Source organism: Gymnoscopelus microlampas, assembly GCF_963454915.1.
Source record: "Gymnoscopelus microlampas genome assembly, chromosome: 18".
Classification (NCBI taxonomy): Eukaryota; Metazoa; Chordata; class Actinopteri; order Myctophiformes; family Myctophidae; genus Gymnoscopelus; species Gymnoscopelus microlampas.
In genome coordinates, this window is record NC_139955.1 from 49,774,587 (window position 1) to 49,783,606 (window position 9,020).

The window sequence follows — 9,020 nt, forward strand, 5'->3', positions numbered from 1 at the left end:
CATCCAATGTGCTCGTGAGCCTCTCGACAATACAGCTTAGCTCAAGTGCAACAGAAAGCCCTATATCAAAACTAAATGTGAGCAAGGATCCCCGCACAAATTTTATATATAACATAAAAACTTCAAAGGGTAGTGAACAAATCAACCTTGTACTAGTGAACAACCACGTTATTCAACATCTGCTTCTCCAAGGACCAAGGTATTATCTCCGCTTGGCATGATGACTTCCTCTATTCATGTTACCACTTAGTCTTTCTATGGTTCCTCCTGTCCTCAAAGTGCCACAGTGTGACCTTGATCAACACAGTATATCTATAATATAATAATAATAATAATAAGAACACAGCATGTTTCCGTTGAGTTCACTAATTTGAGATGAGTCCTGCATAATTTAGTTTAATTTGGAAATATATAGTTTGATTGTGGCCACCTATTTAACACTAGACATTACACCAGCTTATCACGTCAATCTTGTTTTTGTCAGTTATTTCATAAGATGTAATATTATTTTACTAGTGGGGCACTATTATTATTTGATTTTTTTGAAGCTTCAATCTATGCAGAATCAAAATTACTCTATAATGTATTAGTGCAAGTCATTGTTTGTTTGTCAAAACAGAAATTAATTTATTTTAAATTACGATGGGTTCCTGAGCTAATAAGTCACTTATCTAGTGTATGTTATTTGTAAAAAAAAATATATATATATATGTACTGTGTCCTACCCAGAGCGATAGAATATGTATTTGTTTACACATCGAGGCTCCAACAACAACGATCAGCAGTAAGTCAACCTTGCTTCATCTATTCCACTGCTTGCTTGGAAGATGTGTCCTTCCACTATGGCATAGTAGTTCCAGTGTCTGTAACAGATAAAAGTGTGTCAAATGTCATGCAAGCTTTCCCAAGGCTTGCTCTCTGGTCGCCATAGGTGTCATCGGAAGTGAGTCTTGTGAACACTGCAGTTTGCAATGTTGGTGCCCCTCTGCCTCAGCATGTTGATCATTATATCGTGGTGTTTCACATGTCTCTTTCAGTTTTCAATGCACTTCAAGTGCATGTTTCCAGTTCATAGAACGAAAATGACTGTCCGCCAAGCATTGTTGCAGTCCCCGAATGTGAAACAAACCCACTTCTAAAGTCTGAGATAGTTGTTTTACAGACAACCATATATATAATGATATTGTGTGAAATAATTGTAGTTACAGTGTATGTGGCACACCCACTATCGTGCACCATGCTTATGTATTTCTCAATCTAAATGATATCCATTGAAGTGTCCTGGCCTTCCATTGCAAGCACTGTCACTTGTTTTGTCTATCACAACTAATGTTTGCACTATCTGGACTCCAAAATGCGTCTCGCCACCAAGAGAGACTACTGGCCCTGGCACGGAAAGAAATTATGAGGGGTTCAATCAATGCCTAAGTAGGGTACCAATACTTAGACGCTTTTGGGCTTTCTGTCATTTGCGTGCATTCTTAAAATTATTATTATTATTATTATTATTAGTACATTTATTATATATATATGTATTTATTTTAAACTAAAAACTGTACTATCTTATTATCGGTCAAATTGGCGTAATTTTATATCTAGTTTTGTTTGTCTAAAATCACTTCTGCTGGCTGGTCCTCCTAAGAAAGTGAACCACTTAACTGTTGTACACCATAATTAATTTCAGCGAAAATATAATTAACCAATATAGTTGCCCCATACCTAAAAATGCAGATTCACTTGAATATTATTGTATCGAAGCTACTGTTTTCTCTATATATCTGCAGAATTTTGTGAAGAAACTAATTTATTTGAACGTCATATTTCTCGCTTACCTCTGACCTCGCCTTTTTTTCCTTTTTTCCCCCAAAATAACTGACTCCAATCTTCTAATCTTAAGGGTTACATTCCCTAATTATCTGTTCCACCCAATCAAGAGCATCAACGTTGCCATGTGGAGGTACTCTCCTGCAAGCACAGGTCCAGCATTCTACATTTACCTAAGTAAAGGTACAGAAACACTTACACTTAGGTATGCCCAAGTGTTGAGAGTAAACGTGTGTATTTGTGCAGAATGTCCCCTATTCACAGATCTGCCAGCTCCCAATGCGTCACCTTTGAGCTAACCTAAATATTCAAGGTTTCCAGCAATAATGCTGAAGTAAAAATACAATAATGGCCTCTGAAATGTAATCGAGTAGAAGTAAAAGTATTGGAACCTGGAACTACTCTGGTGAAGTATAAATGGAGAACCTGAAAATGTACTCAAGTAAGACACTTGAGTAAAAGTACTTTGTGAGCTTCCACCATTGAGCCCTATGCAGGTGGTTATCTTCCTTGCTTGCATTCCTAAGTAGGACAAAATCACTAAACAAAAGTGCTCACAGAGCAGACTACACTATCCACTGACATGTACTTGGGTCATGTCAGTGGATAGCTGATACATACAAGACTTTGATCAGGTATTAGCTTCGATACTGAAAGCTGAGCGAGCGGCAGCAGCGAGAGCGAGCGGCAGCGAGAGCGAGCGGCAGCAGCGAGAGCGAGCAGCAGCGAGAGCGAGCGGCAGCAGCTAGCCCACTGGGGCACGCTGGCTTGGCTAAGCTATCCGGCTCAACACAAACAAACAAAAAAGTTTGATACCAACTAACACCGTGTCGGCTAAGGCGGAGGACCCTACCAACGCTAACACAAACGCGGGGGAACCCGTGTAAGTGGGCGCCGAGGCGGGCGAACGCCGACAAACGGGGAGAGGAAAAACAAAAGAAAAAAGAACTGGAGAGGAGACCACTTGTTGCGCCGCTGGCAACGAAGGAGGTGCGTGGAGTGCCACCGGCCCACCGACGACAGACGACCAGAGCAGGGGACGCTCAGATCGTCGGGATCAAGACGGACCCGCGGCACCGGAGTAGGGGACGCCTAGAGTGCCGGCGAGGACAACATGGCAGCCACCAGGCAGAAGGAGATCGACGACATCAAGAAATCTCTTGACTTTCAATCAGGGGAACTTGCTGACATCAACAAGGAGTTGAAAGTCCTCACTGGCCTGATGAAGGAAATACAACAACTGAAACAAATGAACCTGGAGAAGGACAAGAAGATCATCGACCTGGAGAAGAGACTGGATGACTGTGAACAATACTCAAGAATGAACGACCTGATAGTGAGTGGCTTAAAGACCAAGCCACCATCCTATGCCAGGGCTGCAGCCCTAGGTGGAGAGCCCACGGAGGGTGACATCGCCTCCATCGAGGAGCAGGTCATATCCTTCCTTGACCAGCAAGGCATACAGATCGAAGAGAGTGACATAGAGGCATGCCATCCCTTAGGCAAAAGAACCGACAACAACAGTCCGGCCATCATAATCCGCCTTGTCAGCAGGAAGAAAATGACCGAGATCCTCAAACAGGGGAGAAAGTTAAAGGGGACAAAAGTCTACTTGAACGAACACCTGACGAAAAGGAACGAATTAGTCATCAGTGTCTGCATGATGAGCAGTAAGCAAGGTATTCTAAACCGTCGGAGCTCACACAGTGGAAGCACACTATATGCCTCTAGAAATGCTGAGACGTGGTGGAGTGGAAGTTAAACTACAGACAGCTGTAAGGGCTATCTAAGGAAACAGTACTTCACGACTGTACTTGAGCACAATATTGGACCTCAGGAAGACTAGTCTCCTCTAATGTGTAGATTAGTGGATGCTCCTTAGAAGACAAATAAACAACAAACAGGACTTACAGAGGCCTTCATTCATTCAGGACGACACACACATAACATACATATAAGGACACAGTGTTTTTTTCCATTTTTTATGTAAGACACTACCTTAACAGTGTATTTGTTTTTTGTTTTTTGTTTTGTTATTTTAAGACCTTAACAGTGTATTTGGTTTATTTCTAAGACTCCACTACAAGCCTTAACAGTGTATTTGGTTTATTTCTAAGACTCCACTACAAGCCTTAACAGTGTATTTGTTTTTTTTTTTCTAAGACTCCACTACAAGCCTTAACAGTGTATTTGGTTTTTTTTCTAAGACTTCACCACAAGCCTTAAGGTGGCCGGCCTACATACAACATACAACCTGTAGTATTTTTGGGGTCTTCCCTGAGCCGCAGTCCCAGCTCACAATCTGTAGTATTTTTGGGGTCTTCCCTGAGCCGCAGTCCCAGCTCACATGTAACCTACCGCTCGGACCCAGCAGCGTACGTCCTCCAAGGCCCGTTTACGGTCGTTACCTCCTGTAGTATTTTTGGGGTCTACCCTGAGCCGCAGTCCCAGCTCACAATCTGTATTATTTTTGGGGTCTTCCCTGAGCCGCAGTCCCAGCTCACAATCTGTATTATTTTTGGGGTCTTCCCTGAGCCGCAGTCCCAGCTCACATGTAACGACATATAACGACATATAACGACATATAACGTACACAACTTAGGCTACACGCTATCTTCTTCCATGAACCCAGTGTGGTTTGCGATTTAGAGAGCCGTGCAAAGGCAGCTAGTGTAGTGTCTCATAGAAGTATAGAATATTGTCTATAGGAGTATAGAATACAGAGAGACTGTGTAGTGTCCCAGTAAACTATAAGATCATAGAATACAGAGAGACAGTGTAGTGTCTCAGTAAACTATAGGATCATAGAGTACAGAGAGACAGGGTAGTGTCTCAGTAGACTATAGGATCATAGAATACAGAGAGACAGGGTAGTGTCTCAGTAGACTATAGGATCATAGAATACAGAGAGACAGGGTAGTGTCTCAGTAGACTATAGGATCATAGAATACAGAGAGACGGTGTGGTGTCTCAGTAAACTATAGGATCATAGAATACAGAGAGACAGTTTAGTGTCTCAGTAGACCATAGGATCATAGAATACAGAGAGACAGTGTAGTCTCAGTAAACTATAGGATCATAGAATACAGAGAGACAGATGCTGGGAGGATCGACTCGGTCCACCCAGCCACTAACGGGACATCATGGGGTATAGGAAGTACAGAGCCTAAGTATTAATACACAAAGGTTATTCAATCTGCTGTTCAGTGGTGACTTCACATGCAAGCAATCATATTTACACATTATCTTTAACAATTGACCTAAATTTGACAATACAATTCACATATAGCACCGCGTGTACCCTTCCTGGGGCCCCAAGGAATTGTAGCACATAGTGTATGGGCGAATTGTTATTTGGATCTTATGGATCCAGCGGTCGTCTGGACTGGACAGGGCCACGGTCGGGGTCACCAGCTGAAGTGCCGTGGCACTCCTGTCACTCTTGGTTCAATAAACCCTAAAGTCCAGTTTATAGACGACATACACAGAAATTACCGTTCACATGCGCAAGGCATCTTTATTGATAAACAAGGGAGATTCCCTTTATACTATGTGAATAAAAGAACAGCAAATTAATGATATTAAAACAATACAACCTGATATATCACGAAGGCAATTCGCTCCACATCTAGGTCTGCATGCAAACAAGCGTTCGGTTGAGCGCCTGGAGAATTCTGAAGTTCTTATCTATAACATTCAGCATATCAACGCTGTGGCTGTCAAGGCCTTCCTTCTTACTAGAGCACAGCTACTGTGCTCCACACTCTATAAAGTAAAGGTTGACGGCCCAAGGTTCCACAATGGACCATCAATACAAATAGTCTTGCAAGATGCTGTTTGGATAATTGTCCAAAATAAATAGCCTATAAAAATGATACATGAGAGACACAAACGTATCTGGGTATTGAAAACCTCAAGGGATGCGTCTGTGATGTATATAGGCTACTAGCCCCTACGGAACCTCTCCCTCTGCTATGTAGCTCCGAGATGAGGTCCTTCTTTAGTTTCTACCGTATGCTGTCGGCCTTGTCGCACATTTTCCACTTTACATGTTTCTTACCCCTTTCTGCACATCGTATCCAAAAAGTAAAGCATTTGCGCCACTCTCTCATATGTTTGAAGTTTTAGCTGGCAATAAAATCTATCCAACGAGTTGAAGAAAGTATTTAATTTGCCTCGGTTTTCATCCGGTTCCATGTTTTTAAGACATTGCGCAAGAGTTGCACCCGTAGAGATAACATTACTGATTCCCCTACTGGTTAAATGTTGAATTGCATCTTCTAATGCAAAATATTATGGAACCGGATGAAAACCGAGGCAAATTAAATACTTTCTTCAACTCGTTGGATAGATGTTATTGCCAGCTAAAACTTCAAACATCTGAGAGAGTGGCGCAAATGCTTTACTTTTTGGATACGATGTGCAGAAAGGGGTAAGAAACATGTAACGTGGAAAATGTGCGACAAGGCCGACAGCATACGGTAGAAACTAAAGAGGGACCTCATCTCTGAGCTACATAGCGGAGGGAGAGGTTCCGTAGGGGCTAGCGACCACTTAAACCTTACATTTCAGATGCTAGAACTTTTGACACACTGATGGAGTATATTAGTATATTGTGGGTTTTAATATTGAGGTGACGGGCATGTCACATTGAAAAGGACAAATAAAACAAATTGGGACACTTTATTAGAACACAAAACAAATCGCTACAGTCTCAGTAGTTAACCAGTGAAATGACGGTATTTTACGATGTCTCTCATAGGGATCGCATTGACAGCTGCAGTGCATCGTTCTAACGGACCTTGCGCGTCTCAATAGTGGGCGTTTCAATCCTATTTAGTTGACCTTGTATTTAAACTGTACTTTCATGTGCTTTTTTACTGCAACTTCTAAATAAAGTATTCAATCAATCAATCAATCAATCAATTAATCAATCAATTTATGTGAGTACTGTTTTTTTGGGGGGAGTTTTTCAGTCTCTAGTCTGAGATCAGTGGGTTTTGCCCCATTTTTCTGAAAAGACAGACAAACTGACCAAATGAGGTACAGTACAGACAGACAGAGTCGAATAATAATATTATTAAATATTATTTAGCTGTCATAATCAGCTGTTTTCTCTTTTCTTTTCACTGAGCCCATTATAATTAATTATTAATTTCTCTCAAAAGAATGTTGTACTTGTAAAGCTTGTACTTGTAAGTTGTACTTTTTATTATTTGAAATATGGAGGCTTTACTTTTTAACAAAATTCACTACCAGGCTGTACCAGCAAAGCCGTGTAATAAAATAAGTGTAATGACATCACGTGCCAAGTTTACCATGTGCCCAGTTTTCTCCTGGGTATGTCTCGTGCCCAGTACTACCACTTCTCCTAGAATGCAATACACAATATAGCTGCAAGCAGCGATAATACGGGGCCAGTGAGAGAGAGAGAGAGAGACAGACAGACATGGAAACTGGAGAGAGAGAGAGAGATGGAAAAACTGGAGAGAGAGAGAGAGAGAGAGAGAGAGAGAGAGAGAGAGAGATGGAAACTGGAGAGAGAGAGAGAGAGAGAGAGAGAGAGACACACACATGGAAACGGAATAGATTGATGAGAGAGAGAGAGAGAGAGAGAGAGAGAGAGAGAGAGAGCGCCATGGAAACGGAATAGATTGAAGAGAGACATGGAAACGGAATAGATTGATGAGAGAGAGAGATGAAAACAGAATGGATTGATTGGACATCTCAACCTATTGCCATTAACAGGAATCAAACTCTTAACCTTCGGACTAATAGGCTGCAACACTCCCTATAGTGCTATAGCTCTGTCCAGGCTGATGTTGTCTGTTGAAGATCATAAACTCTTGCCTTCTGTCATGAACCAAGTCAACACTAAGATCACTCGTTCACAAACCATTTACCAATAGAGAAATTGTATGTCTCCTCGCAACCGAAAACAGTGAAAGCAGCCGATCTACAAGCTCAGAAACACGTTGCTATCTGAAAAGTTTTGAGATTGTAGATCGGCTATTTTCAGAATGAAGTATGTCATACGTTGAAAAAACGTACTCTCAAATATGCATTTCAGGTTATCTTTACCATTTGCACATGTATTCATTGATACAGTCATGTTGTTTGCAATTCAACTTAAATGAAGTCTGCATCAAGTGAGGCTTGAACTGGTGACCTTGCGATTGTGAGGCATTCATTTAAGGGAGACGCCATTGGACCAACAGTCAAGTAACTGTGAAAAAGGAGATCACACAGATGATACAGTTTCACGCAAATAGCTGAAAAATCCTGGGTTTAAGTGTTTTTCAAACTGCTCAAAATTGCGGACAATCTAAGGGCAGAGCTTACTGGTCAAAGCGATAGATGTGTTCCTCATGACTCAAGGCACAAGTGTAAGCAAGTTTCACGACTTTCGGCCAAACGAGGCATGACTTTTGCCTGTTTAAAGTTTGCATTTTCAAAAAATTGCTATAGCGCCCCCCTTTAGCCAATTGGAGTGAGATTGGTTTCAGTGATATTTGGAATGACTCTCTACATCACTGCAACGTTTCAAAGAAATGTGAGTCTTGCATGTATGTGTTAGGGGCAGATGAATAATTTTCATAAAACTGCAATAGTTAAAATCTATTTCCTCCTGGGATTTTTGAGTAATCTGCACGAAACGTTTAACACTTGAACTTTGGACCTCTGCCTACAAAAATTTCCAACAGATTTTCCATAAGTGAAAAAATGCAGAAGTTAGGAGCCAATGACTGTTTTTCATATAATTCAAAATGGTGGGAGATCTAAAGGTCAGAGGTCAAAAGTCAGAGGGTGAAAGTTGTTCAGCATGAGGAGACGCATATGTGTATCCAAGTTTCATGGCTGTAGGTCAAACAGGGCATGAGTTGTACCTGGTCAAAGTTGGCATTTTCAATTGAGTGCTATAGCGCCACCTTTGGACGAAAGATTGTGAGAATTATTTCTTGATCGTTTTTCATGACCATCTACCATATGGCCGAGTTTCGTAAAAAGCGACAGCGCGGTTCAGCCAGAACTGCGAAAAGTGGCAGAAGTGACAGAATAAAGCGAATAATAAAACAGGTCCAGAGCTGAGCTCTGGCCCCGTAATTAGAGCAACAGTGACCTCTACTGGTACATACTTGTGTATATATATATACTGTACACGCCATCGATGAAATCGAAAGTATTTTATTCTTTAA